This window comes from Musca vetustissima, unplaced genomic scaffold (genome assembly GCF_032173495.1).
Source record: "Musca vetustissima isolate MV318-11 ecotype Yass unplaced genomic scaffold, APGP_CSIRO_Mvet_v1 utg7919, whole genome shotgun sequence".
Taxonomy (NCBI): domain Eukaryota; kingdom Metazoa; phylum Arthropoda; class Insecta; order Diptera; family Muscidae; genus Musca; species Musca vetustissima.
The window spans coordinates 132,678-151,157 of record NW_026882075.1 but is presented as its reverse complement, the minus strand read 5'-3'; positions in this window follow the sequence as shown (position 1 = coordinate 151,157).

The following is an 18,480-nucleotide window of genomic DNA, read 5'->3' as shown; positions in this document are numbered from 1 at the left end:
GGCTTTTACTAGTAAATGGGATCTTGATGCAATTCATTACTGTAGACTCTGCATTGACGAGGAGGAGACGGAGACAATTAAGCATCTTCTGTGTCATCGTCCAGCCCTGGCTTACAGGCGGCACAGACTAGTGGGTGCTCATTTTCTACCGGGTCTTAGCTTAATTAGAAAGGTGGTTGAGAAAGTGAAACCTTGACACGTAATATATCTACTGTCTGATTTCTATAGCCATCGACATTAATCCAACCTTACTTTTTTACATCTTTCAGTAAGCTTCTCATCTCTCTTTATTTCCCCAATCTTCTCCCCTCTATAGATCTGTCCTTATCTCTTTTCTTCTCGTGGATGATCACAATGAACCTAACGGCCTCGGAGTGCTGCAGCCACATAAGTGACTGCACATCCCCAAAACTAACCTTATATCCGATAAACTCTCACATTGTTCAGGACGTCATCACTGCTTCATTTTTAATCTAGAGTTGTGTATTTCTGGTCTTTTTTGAGCGATTTCTTGAGTATCCAAGTCTATAGTCTAACAAAAATCTATAGTTAGAAACATATTTTCGTCTCTGCGATAGTAGTGGTGCATTAATTTCTCATCTCATCGTGTTCTTCCTCTAAAAGGGTTTCACACACGAAATTCTATCTAAAAGGCACCTAACCAACAGTCTGAACTACCATCGTATATTTCCAATTTTATTCTTTAACTGGCAGCGATTTTCACCAGCTGAGCTAAGCGGGAGCAATTTCTGGGAAAGCTTGTTGTCTACATTATTTTTTTCTTGTTATTTTTTTAGATTTCGTTGCAAATATCCATTACAAGCAGCGATGACTATGACTTTGCACTTACTTTGAAATTGTCGTGCCCTCCGGTCGGTTACCGTATCTTTGCCTTTATTTTCTTCAGCTTCGTTATATTGAGATTTCTTGACGGTGAGATGTCTTTAGTAACAGCATGCAGCAGCAGGGTATTGTATGCCCGACTAGCACATAGACTGACTGATTGTGCTCTACTTAACACGTAAAACATAACGTTTAGGCAATCGGCAAATATTCCATTTGCTGGCTGTTGTTTGGCTGGCTGGTGGTTTCACATTTATCGGCGAAACGTGTATGCGCCACTAACAGCTGCAGGGTGGCGGTGGGAAAGAAGTTTGTCCACCTCTAACTCTATCTATCAGTGGAATATGCATGAACGAACGGCCGAACGATGAAAGCATACGAAATTGAAACACGTGCACAACACCAACGATACTCTAACGAAGACGTTGATCGTTTGCATGCACTCGTATCCCAGTTCATGGTTATGTTCGACGGTTCGATGGTGCTGCTTCTCGTCGTGAGTTTTGATCTTGTTTTGCTTTTGACGCTTTCTTCATAAGACATAATCTGACTTTAGTCTTCAGTTAATTGTGTTCAGGTCTGTTATGGATATTTTATCGTTGTTATGAAGATCAGTTGTAGTTGTCGTTGGTGCTGTTACTGGCTGGTTGTTGGATGCAATGAAAGTTGGCCATTGATCGTTGTTAAGTATTACAGTTTAATGCTGCTACACTGATTTGTTGAGTTGCACTGTAGTTACATTTAGAAAAATTTCATTGAAGGACTCACATTGATTTTGAAATAAAGCCTCAGATTCTTGGGGTTCTTATTGTAATTAAAAAACCTTGAAGAGAAATATCAAAGATTCTTTGGGTTTTAATCAAAATTTGGTTTATTGCGGGGTTTTCGGGGAGTTACAATTGTATATAGGAATATGTATGGCTATTCTTTATGTAGATAAATACGTCTTTGTCGTGGCGTTGTTGGAGACCTGGATAACTAGTCCGAGATGAGAGCTCCGGAGACCTTGATAAGTACTCCCTTGTTTCAGGCCGAATCCTCCCTTGTTTCTGCTCGAGTCCTTTGTGGGAGACCGGGATAAGTTTCAATGGTCCCAAAACGACTTTGAATTCCGTGGTCTTAACGGGCTAAATATATCTTGCCCAAGAGCTTCGGACACTTCAAGGGGTTCTCAGAGAGTTAAATCCATCGGACCCAAGAGTTACGGACACTTCAAGGGGTTCTCTGAGGGTTAATTCAACGGGCCCAAGAGTTACGGACACTTCAAAGGTTCTTAGAGGGTTAATTCCGACGGACCCAAGATTTACGGACACTTCAAGTGGTTCCTAGAGGGTTAAACTACAACGGTCCCAAGTGTTGCGGACACTTCAAGGGTTCTTAGGTGGTTAATTCCGACGGACCCAAGAGTTACGTACACTTCAAGGGGTTCCTCGGGGGTTAAATTCCAACAGTCCCAAGAGTTACGGACACTTCAAGGGTTCTTAGAGGGTTAATTCCGACGGGCCCAAGAGTTAGTGACACTTCAAGGGTTTAAAATGGGTTAATTCCGGCGGACCCAAAGGGACCAAAGAGCTACGGACACTTCTTATGGTCTAAATTCTATGATAACCACTCTGACTCACCTCGTTTTTCCAATTGGATAGTTGTCGCCTGTTGTCGTCTTCGCCGTTGCTCCCTGACTGATCCCTGTTCTAACAAGAACTTTCCCTTTTATAGTCTTCATTCACTCTATTTCTGTTGTTGTAACAACGGTCAGTACTTTCATTATTGTCCGTGGCCGCGTATTCTCGCGCGTTATGCACACTTAGCTCGCTTGTGATAGAACAGTTGTTCAATTAGCAGATCTTAAAAAAGATTTACAGGTACATCTGTCTTGTGCGCAGCTCTTCCAATTTGAAATACCATCATCCATGCAACTCGATGCGTCTGACTATGTCGATGTCCGAGAATAGATGGTATATATATATATATAGCATGGTTCATTTGAAGATAATTTTTCTCCCAAACCTTCCTAGAGCTGCCTCTTGCGCAAGTAGAGTGAGCGGTGGCCTTGTTTTTGAATTCCTCACTCAGCATCTGTTGGCCAACACTAATCTCCTCCGGATATCAAAGCTGATGTTATTAGTTTTGTTTAAGGCGGTAACGAGTTATATAAACTCGTTCACCACCTCGAAGGTGTAGTTTTCAAGTTCCACAGTTGGTCCGAGTCTACTGAACGTCTTGCTCGTTGATACCATCAGCTTGGTCTTCTCGCCATTCACAGCCAGTCCCACTTGGCAGACTCCTCAATTCGTTCAAAGGTGGCCGTTAACGCTAGCAATGTTCGACCCATTATGTCGATGTAGGCGAGTAACATATGATGTTTGATGTACAGAGTGTCATTTCTGTTCACATTTGCATCTCGTATGACCTTTTCCGGCAGGATGTTAAAGAGGTCACACGACGAAAGGTTACCTTGTCTGAATCCTCGTTCGGTATTGAAGGGCTCCGAGGGGTCCTTTCCGACTTTAACTGCTGACCTTGTGCCAGTTAAAGTTATCCTGCATAGCCGTATTAATTTTGCAGGAATGGCGAACGTAGACATGGCTTAAAACACCTCTGAGCGGATTGGGCTGTCGAATACGGCTTTACAGTCGAGTAATGGATGGAATGTGTCGATGTATTTTTCGTCGGTTATTTTCAAGGATTTGGTACAGTGTAAAAATCTGATCTATGGTGGATTTGACAGATCTGAAGCCGCATTGGTATGGACCAACAATGTCATTGACCTCAGTCGTTCACACAGCACTTTCATCGTTACTATTTGATACCAGAAGCTTTGCAGAATGCTCCTCCCAGATCTGTCACCGTCTGTATCTGTCACCAGGTTTTCCTCTTCATCTCTAAAGGAGGATGTGTCTGCACCAAAGCCTTCGGTTTGTTGTTTTACTCGTTGGCACACTTTCCGGACATCATTTTGGCACCTGTACATCTCGATTTGCTCACGCTCACATTTTCTTGTTCTTCTTTTGAAAAATACAATTCTCCTCTCTCCTTTTTTTCCGATAATTTTCTCTCGTATTGCGTGTTGCTACTGTTTGCAGGGTTGCCCTAACTAAGTAGCATTACGACACTTCTGATCGTAACAGGGGTTTTTAAATGGTGGTTTATTATATCAAATCGATAGTTTGAGTAGTACAAAATATATTGGAACAACAAATATATCAATCACAACGGAATTTATCCATGTTCATTCCGTTGTGGTTGATAATTATACCCTACACAACTATGTTGTCAGGGTATTATACCTTTGTGCAGCCCCATGATTTTGTAACGCCGCGAAATATTTATCCTAGACCCACCTTTAAGTATACCGATCATATTTCGACTAGCTGAGTCGTCTAGGCATGTGTGTCCGTCCGTCCGTCTGTACATTACATAGATAGACCCGAAAATAGTTGATAGTATATACAAGAGTCTTGGTTGACCTTTAAATTGATACCAATTATATTGTCGTATGAGCTCGGATGTGGGAGTTATACGTAAATATTTTGAAGTTGTCTATGTGCTATGATATTGTTTAATACTACTATTACCCCACTAGAGGGCGGATATGTCGCGCTTATAGCTTTGAAATTTTACATAAAGTTCCGGTTATGGTCAATGACGATGTGTATAATTTTCGGAGATGTTGAGATGGTGATTTGGGTGTAAAAAACCGAAATCTTTATTGTTCTTAGATTTTCTGGTCGCTCTAGAGGACATTATTATATGGAAAACATCACATATTTTACACGGTGAAGGGGATCTCAACAAGTACTTAGAACGGTGTTTAGATGATGATCGGTCAATATTCCGGGAGTCAAAGCAACCACAACCTAAAGTGACAACAGTTTTATTTTATGGATTAAATATTCACGTCGGGAAAACGAGATTTGGAAAATATGCCAGGGTTAGAACGTGGAGGTGTTGATTTATAATCGATCAAGAGAGTGCAAATATCTCGAAATTGTGCCCAGGCTCCGAGTGTAGAACCGCAGAAATTATATTTTGGTAGAAGTTGTGTAGGGTTTCATATGGTCGGCTCCGTCCGACTATACTGCTCCGCTCACTGTTTTTTTTTTCCTATGTTGATCAGTAAAAATGTGACTCACATTTGCTGGCATATTAGCCTGGCTTCAGAAGCGGGACCAGCCTGCCAATTTAAAATGAAATAGGGTGGGTATCAGGCTAGCTACAAACACTTGACTGACTGTCAATACCATAGAGATGTCGTTTAGGCCCAAAGCTTTGAGTTATCTACAAAAAGGAGGTGCGCCAGTTATATTACCCTAACTATAACTGGCGCACCTCCTTTGATTAGTCACCTATCTACTATCAATTTGCTTTCCAGGGTTCGAGAGTGACATAACCGTTGCTCACAGAGTACTTGGCTCAGGGATCTGAAGATTAGAACGACGAAGCATATAACTAATACAGCTGAGCTAACACGCTGGTAAATTAGGTCTCATATTGGAATTTCCTTTCCAAATACAAGAGGAAATTTAAAGTTCTTTTCGAATGAGTGCCTGATAGTTGGCGTTTTTCTATTAGTAAAGGCAAGTTCAGTTCAAAAATCTGCGGTCTGCTGGTGGAGACAATTATGTGGTTGTCTGATCCAAGGGAAATAATGAATTAGAGTATCATTTGAAAACTCCTCACATTGTTCAGGTGGTGGCATCCGTATTCACGAAACCTCGAGCTATCAGTTTCCTCTGTGACCCTCTTGTCATTGCGTCTAATGTTATGCAAATAACGCGGTTTCCAGCTCCTATATTCAATTCTTAACTACTACCCCTAACATTCCATGTATGAGTCACTAGAGTATAGCTCAAACGAGATATGTCAGTATTGATCAGAGTGATGCAATAGCAATCTTCGTCAACAATTGAACCACTGTCTACTATTCACCACAACAACTACCATAAAAATCGAAGTAAAAGACATCGTTTTATGATTTGAAATGTTAGCTGTGATCTTTGGGCCCATCTCTTCTGCTATGGCTGAATCCAATAAACTCTTAGAAGTTTGTATTTCTTTTTCCTTGTTGTTGCTGTTGTAACTGTTTTCTTAGTGGTAGACAAGTAGCGTGCTTTAGTTGGCATAAAGGTGATTTAGTATTAACCTTTAACTGTTCAAATCGGATGAGATACACTAATGGCATCATTGCAGTTACATGTTCGTAATGTTACAGAACCGATGTGAATAGGTCGATTTTTCTGCTATTTTTATTATTGTTTATTTTTTTATGTTGTTGTTATAGAAGTGGGCAATGTTCATTGCATGTGGTGGATTTTATTTTCTGGTGAAGATTTCTTCTTGCTGCTTGAAAGTAGTTATTTTTCTGTTGAAATGATTTATTTGGATGAGATCATTTCGTGATAGTTTTGATGGAACCACCACGAGGACCTAATGTATATCGTCCTCAATTACAGTAGTTCCGTTATGTCCTTAGTACTGTCGAAGCCTTTTAAAAGGTACTCTTAGCAAGCTTCCTTTCCCTTCTCTGATTCAAATTCCAATTGCATATTTATCCAATCATTTAGTCTATTAACCATCAGTTTTGCATAGCAAATTTGTTGCCCAGCCGCAACAGCTGAATGCCACAGGCCTTAAGACAAATAACCAAGAAATATGTGCAAAAATATTATATGGCTCAACTATTTGAAATTTGCCAATCGTTTAAATAACCGAATACCATATATCTCGGCATCTTCTGAGATGCAAAGAATTGTTACACATTTTTGTGAAAGTTTTGTGTTGCAAAAACGCTCAAACGCACCAAACACACTCAGAAGTGTGTGGTCATGATGCATGGCCTATTAATATCTGCAGACGATATGGTTGTCTGCATTTGAACGTCTGTTTTTTTCCTTTGCCCTCCTCTCATGATCCTCCATTCGATTTTATCCGTCGCTCAAGTTATGTTTGCTGAAATGTTTTTGCGGCAATAACGTTGCCCATTACATATGCCGACATACAACAAAATGAAATGCGTGTGGCATGGCACCAACTGCTAGTCTAGGCATGAAAATATATCGTTTATCCGTTCGTTAAATAGAGCAATTGAGCGAGCGATCATCGTGCCGATAGCCATGAAAAAAAAACTTATTCGATACGTTTAGAGATGCATGGTTTAGAATTTTGTTTTTATTGCAGTTGTAATCTTTCTTTTTTCGAATAATCAGTAAATGGTATTCTTCTACAGGAGAGAGAGGAATATAATATAAAACAGATATAGAAGCATAAATCCAGGTTCTACCTACCAGGTTGACTCGAATAGGAGTTAAGAAAAGCTATTGCCAAAATTAAAGGGTCCTTATGTCATAAACAAGGTGTTTACAAATGATAGAAACGTAGTTAAAAACATTGAAAATTGTCAGATCGCCCAAATTCCTTATGATGAAATGATCGAAACTTGTAACATAAAATTGTGGCAACCAAGTTGATGAGATCCAGAGCAGGTCTGACCAATAGTGTTTAGAGTTTAGCATAAGTAGCTTAAGTATGTAGAATAATCGCATTAAGTATATTAAACCCTAGTATAAGTTACGAGGCGGTCACTACTGTCAAGTTGGCCGAGCTGTAGTAGAATAGAATGCGATTGTAAATAATTGTAAATAATTACAGAACAGGTCTATTGTGAATACCAAATACTTACGATCATTAAAATACAACCATGCATGTGCAATAGAATTAAGTGAAATAAAATAAGACGCCGTTCAGTATTAGTCGATTGAAACAACTACATTTAAGATATCCTTATTTTTTCATGGAAACACAATTTTGTCTCCAAACAATGACTTGCCTTGGCACGGTCCAGTTTCTTCCATAAAACTGATGTCAATTCTGTGTTTGTACACCAAAATGTTTTACTATTCAAATCATAAATTTTTGGTGTTCTGATTGAGACGTGAGAGAAAGTTCGGAAGCGAAGGTCGTCTGATAGGAGAAATATAAATGTAGTTTCCAAGAAAAGGGAATAAATGCAATACTTCTTATGATGATAGGACTAGAAAACAAACTAGGAGATAAATAGCAATACTTCTCATGATGTGATAGGGTTCACCTCGTTCAGTTGCTTATATCGTTCAAATGATTACCCAGTTCAATTGGCATGGCAGCTTATTCCAATTAAGTTCTGGCAGTTCAACCAACCGTAAAGAATGATTACCTTTCACAATCATTCGAAGGACTTTCCTATCTATTTTCTCCACTTTGTTAATGGGTGGTGGTCGATGGCATAACTCCGTTATATTCGGCAGCTCACTTGTTTGCGCTGCAGTTGTTGTTCCGGACACATTTACCTCTTTTCCGTGGTTTCCAGCTCCACGGTTGTCTATGTGGGTTCTTTGCTTTTAAATGTCGCTTCCTATTATTTGCTGACCCTCGAGCCATTCGTTAAACACTACTGCAGTATTCGTTATTTTACGCACACCATTCCATGAAATGGGACAACAATATATTACACGTACCTTCATTCAATTTAACAGATTTTATATGAAATTATTGTTATTTGACGCCGTTCAGTTGGTCAAAGTCATTGCACCTGTGAACAACACTGAAGGTGTAGAAGAATGTCGTTCAGTGACCGACGGCGTTCATTGAGCAACGTCGTTCAGAGACCGCCTGAGTTTGGTTAACAAAATCGTTCAGTTCACGAACGACACAAGACTACATCAAGCATAAGCTAGGTCAACTTGATTTCATTAAGCATACGCAGTTTGAACCAGAATTTTTGAATAAACCAAAAGATTGTTGGCCTTCAGAGAACTTCAAAAAAAGACACAGACAAACGTAAGCCACTTAGGTAAGCACAAGTGGGTACAAGTATTTGAGTACAAGTATTTTTTTTTATACTCGAGTATTTTTTCACACCCTAACCACAACAATTGTTTGATTTTACGATCACCGCTAGAGTATGAGAGAGAGTAAAAGGTATACAACACCCACAAGTGAAGTGCAAGTGGCCGATTATACTCAGTACTTGCCGTGTTGAGTCGTTCCAGATCATGAACTCCATTGTCGTGGAAACGAGTATACTCATTAAACATGAGGGTTGTGGGCGTGCGATTGTTTATAGTATTGCAAATGATTCTTAATTAGAAATCGGTCCGATTTCTGTCAGAGAATCTAAAATTTCTTCCGAATTTCATATTTTTGAATTTCTTCGAATCCAAATAACAGTTTTTCACACTTTTTCAAAACGTGCAATTTTATTCCGTCTCATCTAACCAGCCGTCGGGATTTCCATGTGCGTTAGTAGATCTGTTTACATGACCACATTTTTCTGCTAGCTAGAAGCTCTCATGCAATATGCCAACAACAGCAACAAAATAAAATTAGTCCGATTTCTGTCAGAGAATCTAAAGTTTCTTCCGAATTTCCCAAGAATTGTCTCCTGAATTCGGGTCGATTTCTGACAGAAAATCTAAAGTTTCTTCGGAACTTCACGATTTCTATGAGAATTTCCCAATAATTTTTATCTGAATTCGGACAGGTTTCGGTTGAAAACTCTGATCAATTCCATACAACTTTTGTACCGAAATCGGCATCAGAATCGGCATTTTGTTCGCAGTTTCGCACGGAATTCGAAAAAATATGTTTGTTGAGAAACTACTTGATCGAAGCTACTTACGCTCTCGAAAAACATAACTCAGGCGGCTGAGTAACAACACTTGATTTCCAGAATGCAAGAGTGTAAGACAGGAAATTTAACCGAGTGCGCTAAACAACATGGCAAAACATTCCCGAGTGTTGATGAATCAATGAATTCGTTGTTCAAATGGCAAAACATAAATGTACTCACCATCATCAAGTGGCTCATAAGTATTAAAACAAGCCACTTGTTATTCTCTCGTGGCCTTCTACTTCAATAGATGAATGAGATTTTATTCTATAGATTGTCAGAATGTGAATTATTCTATATAATGTAAAATTTAAAACCTTTTTGCTTGATATAACATTTCCGAACTTTCTACTTTCTTTACCATCTATCTATAAACTAAGCCTAGCAAAAATATTTTGAAAAATATACCAGTTTTGAAATGTGTTAAATGACTTCTCAACTTGGATGTGTAGTCAGTCCATTATTAGAGGTGATCATGAAAAGTGGACGGCACATGTCAGTCATTTATTCAGAAATTGACGGCATAAATATCGATGACTGGTTATATTGTGTTGTCTTCGACTTGTCTTGAGTTTTCTCCATGTTTCGCATGGTGTTTGCCTAGCCACCGAACGCTTGAAGAGGTACTACAGGACGCTGTCATCTTTTGAAGCTAAAGATTTCTTTCGCTCAAACTCTGACATGCAAATACAATGCTGATGATGTGTTTTTGGTAGTCTACCTCTAAATGCTGGTCATGCAATGGTCTTTGCAAGAGAATCTGTTGTTTTTGTTGTTACTCTTCATAGATTGCGTGTTGTACAAAGTAGCCGATTTTTTTTTCTTTAAATGGACATTTGAATAGATCTAGCTGAACACGGACAACATATACAGATTAATGGTTGTGTTTTTTATAGTTTATGAAAAATTGAAGTTTATCTTGGAGATTTAAAATAAAAAAAATACAACAATAACAATTTTAGTTCATTTATTTTGATGCCTGAACTCTGTTGATGGCTTGTCATCATCCTGAACATTTTAAAACTATTGTAACTTAATTTCAACTGTTGAAAATTGCTGTAAGCTAAAAAAACACAAATACAAAACGAAAAAAAACCGAATGCTCTCATGTAGTTTCAAAGGTATGTACCGCACTTGATAAGCTAGAGGATAGTTTTAGAGAAATCACGGATGGTTCTTGGATTTTTTTCCTTAAAATCCACGTTTCGGATGACCATTGAAACAAATGTTTTAATGAACCCTCCCCAAATCTTTCAAAATTACATGCTTTAGATGGTCTTTAAGAATTTTTTTTTAATTCTTCTCTTTCGATAGTCGCTGACAGAATATTCATTAAAAATCCACTCATTATAGGTCAACCATAGACACAAGTCCTTCTAAAGAGAGGTGACCTGCTGTAGATATTATAACGATATGGTTCCTTGTGTAGGTCTCCAATAGAAAAACCTTGTGAATCATTTTAAATGTATTTTGTAGATATAAGAGCTGCCATAATAAAAAGCCTATGTATCAGGGTGCGAAGAATGATTAAAATACGCTCTTTCTCACGAATGCTCACGGCGAGAATTCGAATGTTTTCAATTTATCGCGAATTATAAAGTTACAATGAATGTACAAGCATTAGCAATCTCTCGCGAATGTTCGCATTGTACGAAAAAATCACGAATGATAAAATGTCGCTGCAAGCGTCGCCGATTCATTCGTTTGCGAGCATTTGTTGCTGAAGAACATTCTTTGGAAAAACTCGAAAAAAATGTTCGCGAATGCTCGCGAGCTCTGTTGAAAACAACAACAAACAATAATATCATAAAAAAGTAAACACACACAAACAACGAAATAATGTGTGTGTAGCAGAAAGTGTGTGGAATAACAAAACACATGACAAACAACTATTGAGTTCACGACCGTTTGTTTTTGCTGTTTTGAGCATTCGCTAGAATTCGGGAATGTTTGTTTTCATTCGTGAGAGAATGTCAGAAAGAATTTCAACCACCAAATGAAACGAACGATCGTTGTTGTGTGCTTTCACTCGTTTGTTATGTGTGTGAGAACATTCTTTGGCGAATGCTCGTTTGGTAATGAGCTCAAAACGAAAAAAAAATGTATTTCGAATCATTCGCAAGCGAATGTATCTTCTGTATCTTCGGAAAGTTCTTAGCCTATCACAAAAAGCACGGTATAAACAGATAAAAGTTAAGTGTTTTGGAAACTTCCATCTCTGTTATGAACACATGTAAAATTTTGTTTCGATCTCGCAACTCCTTCGTATAGAAACAGGTGTTCATATCCGCAATTTTTTTCAATGGAAAAATTAGAAATATGTGCTTTCATTGTAAAAAATATTGCGGATGCGTCTTTTTTGAACACCTGTTTCTATATGAAGGAGTTGCCAGATCGAAACCAAATTTAACATGTGTTCAGAACAGAGATGGAGGTTTCCAAACGATTGAATTTTTTCTGTCTATACCGTGTTTATTGTGATAGGCTAAGAACTTTCCGAACTGTACATATATTTTCTTTAATTGATCTTCGAAAGCCCCCCCTCTCTTCGGATCCAAAAAACAGTTTATATCACTTTTTCAAAACGTGCAATTTTTTCCATCTCATCTAACCAGCCGTCGTGTTTCTCAAGTGCGTTAATAGATCTGTTTACATGACCACTTTGTTTTGCTAGCTAGAAGCTCTCACGCAAAATGCCAACAACAACAACAAAATATAATTCGTGCTTGAAAAGAAAAACACGCAATAAATGTAGGTCTTAAATCGCAGATAGCCGGCACTCTGTAATGCTGATGGTAGGGAGTGGCAGTGAAACAATACGGCAATTTAAAGTTGCCAACTGAAAAAACAGATCTACTTAATAATTTCACAAATGAAAAATCGTGAAAATGCTATCAAAAGCAACCCTATCAGATCTCTTATCTTAACAATTGAGCAAAAGTGAACAAAGAGAAAAATCGCGAAAAGATGATACCAAATAGTAATCTTATTTTTGTATGGATAAATATCTTGGATTTCTTTTTATTTGCCATTCATGTTTTGTTGTACAGTATATGCTACAATTTTTCTGTTGGTATCTTTGGTTCAAAAGGGGTTTTGGAAAAAAAATATTGAGAAAAAACGATCTGCTAATTTGGATGCGTTATTAGTGTCTATTGGTGGCCCAAGTCGACTGTAATATAGAATTGGAAAAAGTCCTTAGAACATGCTGCCTAGGTATATGCCTTTGGAGACCGCTAAAGTTTTTCAAAAAGTACAATTTTTTTGTGAAAGTAGCACATACCATTTTTAATTAAAAACCAGTGAGCGGAGTAGTATAGTTGGACGGGGCCGAACAAAACCAGTGAGCGGAGTAGTATAGTTGGACGGGGCCGAACATACGATACCCTACACAACTACCTCGGAAGTCTAACTTTCTGCGGATATTTGCATCCTCTTGCCCGATTAGAAGTCAACAGAACCTCTTCTTTACACTGACATATATGGCGAATATTACTAATATTCAGTACAGTCCTTCTAATTACTTGTCCAGATTATAATATAGAGTAAACAAATTGAATCCGATTTTCTTTCAATATAAAGGCTATATTATTATTGAATAACTTTCTAAAAGTCTCTGGATCGTTTATTACGTTACTATATGCAGTCACTATCTCAATATAATCAATATCATCAGTATATTTAATATTGAGGTCACATTAGGCAAATATTTTGCGAAAAGTGGCAAATATTTCTTTGCTATAATTTGACCACAAAATATTTTCATTGGTAAACACAAAATCAGCTGACTTTGGGAAAACAAAATGGGTAGTTCCGGAACGAACTAGTTCATTGGAACTATTCCGAGAAAGGAACGATCGTAACTGTTTCCAGCTCTTTTTATCGTCCTGCAGTTGAATTCTGTGGCTTGATTTCATTTTTGCATTTATTAACAAATCAACAAGGAACTATGTGAGCGAAAAAAAGAACAAAAAGAACTATGTAGGAGTCGGAATTATATAGAGCAAAGAAACTGTATGGAGTAAAGGCACTATATGGAGCAAAGGAACTACGAAAAAAAAAAAAACAAAAAGAACGATGAAATAGAGAGAGATTCAAAGGAACTATGTAGGAGTCGGAACTATATAGAGCAAAGGAACTATTTGGAGCAAAGGAACTGAATGAAGTAAAGGAACTATATGGAGCAAAGGAACTATTTTGATGAACTAGTTCCTTTTTAAAAAAGGAACGAGAAATATCGATCCGTTAAGTGAACTAGATTGACCAACTCTACAAATTTGAGCAATGTGCCTAAAATGTAAACTGTTCATAAATCCCTCCTTCTGTTACAAAATGAAACCTAATTAAAAATCGCTCCGTCTGTAAAAAAACGCAACCTAATTAAAAATCGCTCCGTCTGATAAAATATCACAAATCAAATCGTTAAGTTTTATAAAAGATCGCTTGCCAGCAAGGATTTTTTTTTAGATTTTGGAACCAGTAAAAGTCACTGAGAGCTAAATCAGGAGAATAAGGTGGGTGGTCAAGCAACTCATACTTTAATTCGTTTAATTCGCTGGTGCATTGTCTTGTTGAAACATTATTTTGTTCTGCGAGGATGTTTTTCTCGAATATGTACATTTAATTCATCCAATCCAAATGTTGCAATAGTATTCAGAATTTATTGTTTTACCCTTTTGCAGATCAATCAATAAAATACCTTTTAAGTCCCAAAAAACCGTTGCCATAACCTTACCAGCCGATTGAAATGTTTTTGCCTTCTTTGTGGCACGTCTTCCAGCTGCAGTCCATTGTTTGGATGGTTCTTTCGTCTCTGGAGTATAGTGGTGGATCCATGTCTCATCAACAGTTATGAAACGACGCTTAAAATCCATTTTATTTCGCTTAAATCGATAGAAACTTGAGAAATGTTCATTCTTATGCGGTTTTGATCGACTGTTAACAAATGCGACAGCCATGCGACTTTTTCATCTGTAGTTCTTCATCCAAAATTAAATGGACTCGAATTAGAGATCTGTAGACCTTATTTTTTTTTATTCAATAGTTCCTATTTGGGTACTTATTCTGACCTTAGAATACGTACATTCTGCAAATAGCACAGGGTGGCATGCTGGTCGCCAATGCCGGTTGCCCTCCAATCAGTAATTCATTTCATTGCAGCAATCAGCTTTTAAAATCTTAAAAAAAACGGTACAGAAATAATCGTGAATTTCAGTTCAAAGATTACAATCTGCTTTTGCGTAACGCTTGCGTGATAATAGCGTTTAGTTAGTGGTTTATTTCATATCGATCTTCAATGCTCTTAAAAAAAGTTCTTTTTTCGTTTTTGTTGCAATCAATTCAGTTTCAATCGATTTGTCCTTTGTTGTTGTTGAGGTTGATTTTTTTTTCTTTGGCGATTTTTACAATATGCGGAGACAAAGATTGCCTATCAGTTATTATGGCAACATTTCATTTTGGTTCCAACTGTTGTTATCTGGCGGGGCTGGCCAGTTGACTGCGATGACCATGGCAAAAAAAAAAAAAAAAAGAAAAATCCGACAAAACGAAAGGCTTCTGTCGTGCATTTGACTAAATGTTGTGTTTAAGCTTTGCGTGTAAGAATTTTTTCTGCGAAATTCCGATAACAATCTCTGCTATATATATATATATATTTTTTGTTTGTGAAAGAGAGATATGCTGGACATTTAATATGGAGCCGAAGGATTGCAAATGCAAACGAAATAAAAGTTGAAGACATTCACCGATCGACCAGCAGCAACAACAAATTATGGGCATGTCCATTGCAGGCATATGAACGAGTGTTCCGTACCTACCATAGGTGTTTTTAGTCGCGTTGATCGTGTTATCAAATCAATATCTCGGCGATTGATCGCAGTCCAAGCATTTGTTGGCTGGCTGCTTATGGCCAGCAAACATTGCATGGCCATAAACTGGAGGTGTTTATGTGGCATTCATTTGAACATTTTAAAGTTATCACCACAAGCTGCTACCTTTGGTAGTAGATGACTGTATTCCACCTCGCCTCACCTCTCTCTCCGTTTCTTCTCTCTGTAGTTATGATTTTGTCCAGAGTTTTTTTTGTAACTTTTATAGCTACTGCTGTACTCCACAATATTGATGGCATTCAATTTGGCGTTCCAGGAAATGTGGTAGCTACTGCCTTTAGTTTTAATGAATTTTTCATTGATAAATGAAGATATTGAAAATAAGTGATATTTGAGACTGATTGTCAAGATATTATTTTTGAAATTAGCTGCTGAATCCTCCTGTCGGGGATAAGGAAATTGTCCGCGCACAAACATTGATAAGTTCCGCACAGGTGTATGTCATATACGAGACAGCGCGCTATAAATAAAAAAGTTAAGTGTTTTAGAAACTTCCATCTCTGTTATGAACACATGTTAAATTTTGTTTCGATCTGGCAACTCCATTGAAGTTTCAGGAGAATATATTGAACCAATAAGGAAAGTAGTAAAGTCGGACGGGGCCGACTGATACCTTTCACCACTTTGGATGTCGCATTTTTAAAGGACCAATAAAATGAAATTGGATCCATAAACATGTCATTCTGCAACCGATACTAAATTTCTCATTTGGTCAGATATAGAAGCTATATCCAAATCTGAACCGATTTTCAGGAAACTTAACACACATCATTCTAGACCTAATTAATTACGCTGTGCCAAATTTCGTGCAAATCGAAAGATATATAGGGACTTTGGTGCACCATTTACATAAAATCGGACGAAAATATATATGAGAGCTATATCTAAATTTGAACCGATTTTCAGCAAACTTAACACACATCATTAAAGACCTAATAGATTACACATTGCCAACTTTCGTGCAAATTGAAAGATATTAAGGGACTTTGGCGCACCATTTACATTAAATCGGATGAAAATATATATATGTGAGCTATATCCAAATCTGAACCGATTTTCAGTAAACATAACACACATCATTATAGACCTACATTAAATCGGACGAACATTTATATGGGAGCTATATCTAAATCTGAACCGATTTTTCCTATTGGTCTAGCTCACAGATGCTGAGCCACAGGCGGAAAAGCGCCCACCAGCGCCCCGCCCCTCCATTCGATATACCCATACTTGCTAAATCTCTAATGTCATCATAGTAACAGCATTCCGTCAGTATATGCTTCCAGTCCTCGGTCATCCCGTACCCACCTAAATCCGTCTGGGACAGGCCTCTTTTATGCAGAAAAGCATTGAGAGAGCCATGCCCCACAGTAAGTAAACCAGTACTTAAGCCGAAGCGAAAGTCTGGCCGGTCCACTTCACTTCAAGATCAAGCGGCGCCTGCAACGCCTCTGTTGAAACAGTGCGAAACACTGGCAAGCACAATAACATGACGACCCGCTGACACGAAAGGAGCTTCCTCTGCCCGAAGACAGAAGAGGCAGGCAACAAAAAGCCCACCATATATGATACGTACAGAACGCCTACTCAAGCCCCAATCAGTCCGCAAAACACGCTTGATGGTCCCAACGACCGTTGTCAGCTTCTCCTTCAACCAATCGAAGTGTGGAAGAAAACGCTCAAACACCGTTATCCCGAGATATTTGACAGTACACGAATATCTTTTGCCGGGTTCACCAGCTCGAATGCAGGGAGGACGACTGCGTGCCAACCTCCACTCCAACTCGGTCACTCCAAGTCTGCATAGCTTGCTTGGACGGACATGCGTAAATCGACTCAGATTCTATGCATATTCTCAAAAGGAACCATGTGTCTATCTCGTTTCCTTTTGCCTGTTACAAACATATTCACAAAGACATAATACCCTGTACCACAGTGTGGTGAAGGGTATAAAAATAAAAATATTTTTGAAAAACTCTCTTTCATTGATAGGCTGAGAAGTTTCCGAACCGCCCTCGTAGATTTGGGTGCTGCTATGGTAGCTACTCCTTACCATTCAAATTTCAATTTTTATTGAGGCCTGTTTTTATGATGTTAAATTTTCCTAAATACATGTCAGTCAAATATTGAACATTTTTTTCAGTCTACAGTCAAGAGGAGGACGGAGGTGTTAGTCATAATTACTATTGAACATAAAGCTTTGTGGAGGAAAATGTTGAACTTTTTGCATATGTCTACCAAAACATAAAATCAAAACTAGCCAGTCTGGAAGTCTGGAAGACTACGAGCTTGTCAGGAACGCGGAACTTTGTTTCAATGAAGAAAGATACAGACTGATTTTAACAGGCAAGGGAGGATCGTACTAATTGATACAAAACTTGAATATATTTTGATTAAAATATTAAACTTTTCGCATATATCGAACCAAACCATTAAGGCGAAACATTGATTCAGTGATGAAACAGCTTGATATGACCAAGGTAAAAGAATGGATGGATGTGCAAAGGGGTTGAAAACTTTTGCACTTTTGTTATTCCTAGAGGAATTAAGTTGAGTTCGGTCAAATTTAAGGATCGCCGAAGGTCTTTTTATAAATGTTGTAAGCATGCTCATTGTTAGTAGTCTTGTGTCGTTCGTAAACGACCTAGTTCAATTGAACGAGTCAGTCCACTGAACTAGTGAACGACATAGTTCAGTTTTCATTGGTGTCGTTCACTGAACGATTTTGTTTACAAACGCAGTCGGTCTCTGAACGATGTTGCTCACTGAACGACTTTGCTCAATGAACGCCGCGGGCACTGAACGACATTGTATTTTTTTCTACACATTCAGGGTTGTTCACAAGTGACTTTGACCAACTGAACGGCGTTAAATAAGAACAATTTCATATACAATCTGTTAAATTGAATGAAGGTACGTGTAATATATTATAGTCATGGAATGCGGTGCTTAAAATATCAAATGCTGCAGTAGTGTTTTACTTATAGCTAGAGGGTCAGTAAAAAATATGAAGCGACATTTAAAAGCAAAACACCCCCATAGACGACCGTGGAGCTGGAAAGCATGGAAAAGAGACAAAGGAGCCACAACTGGAGAGCAAAG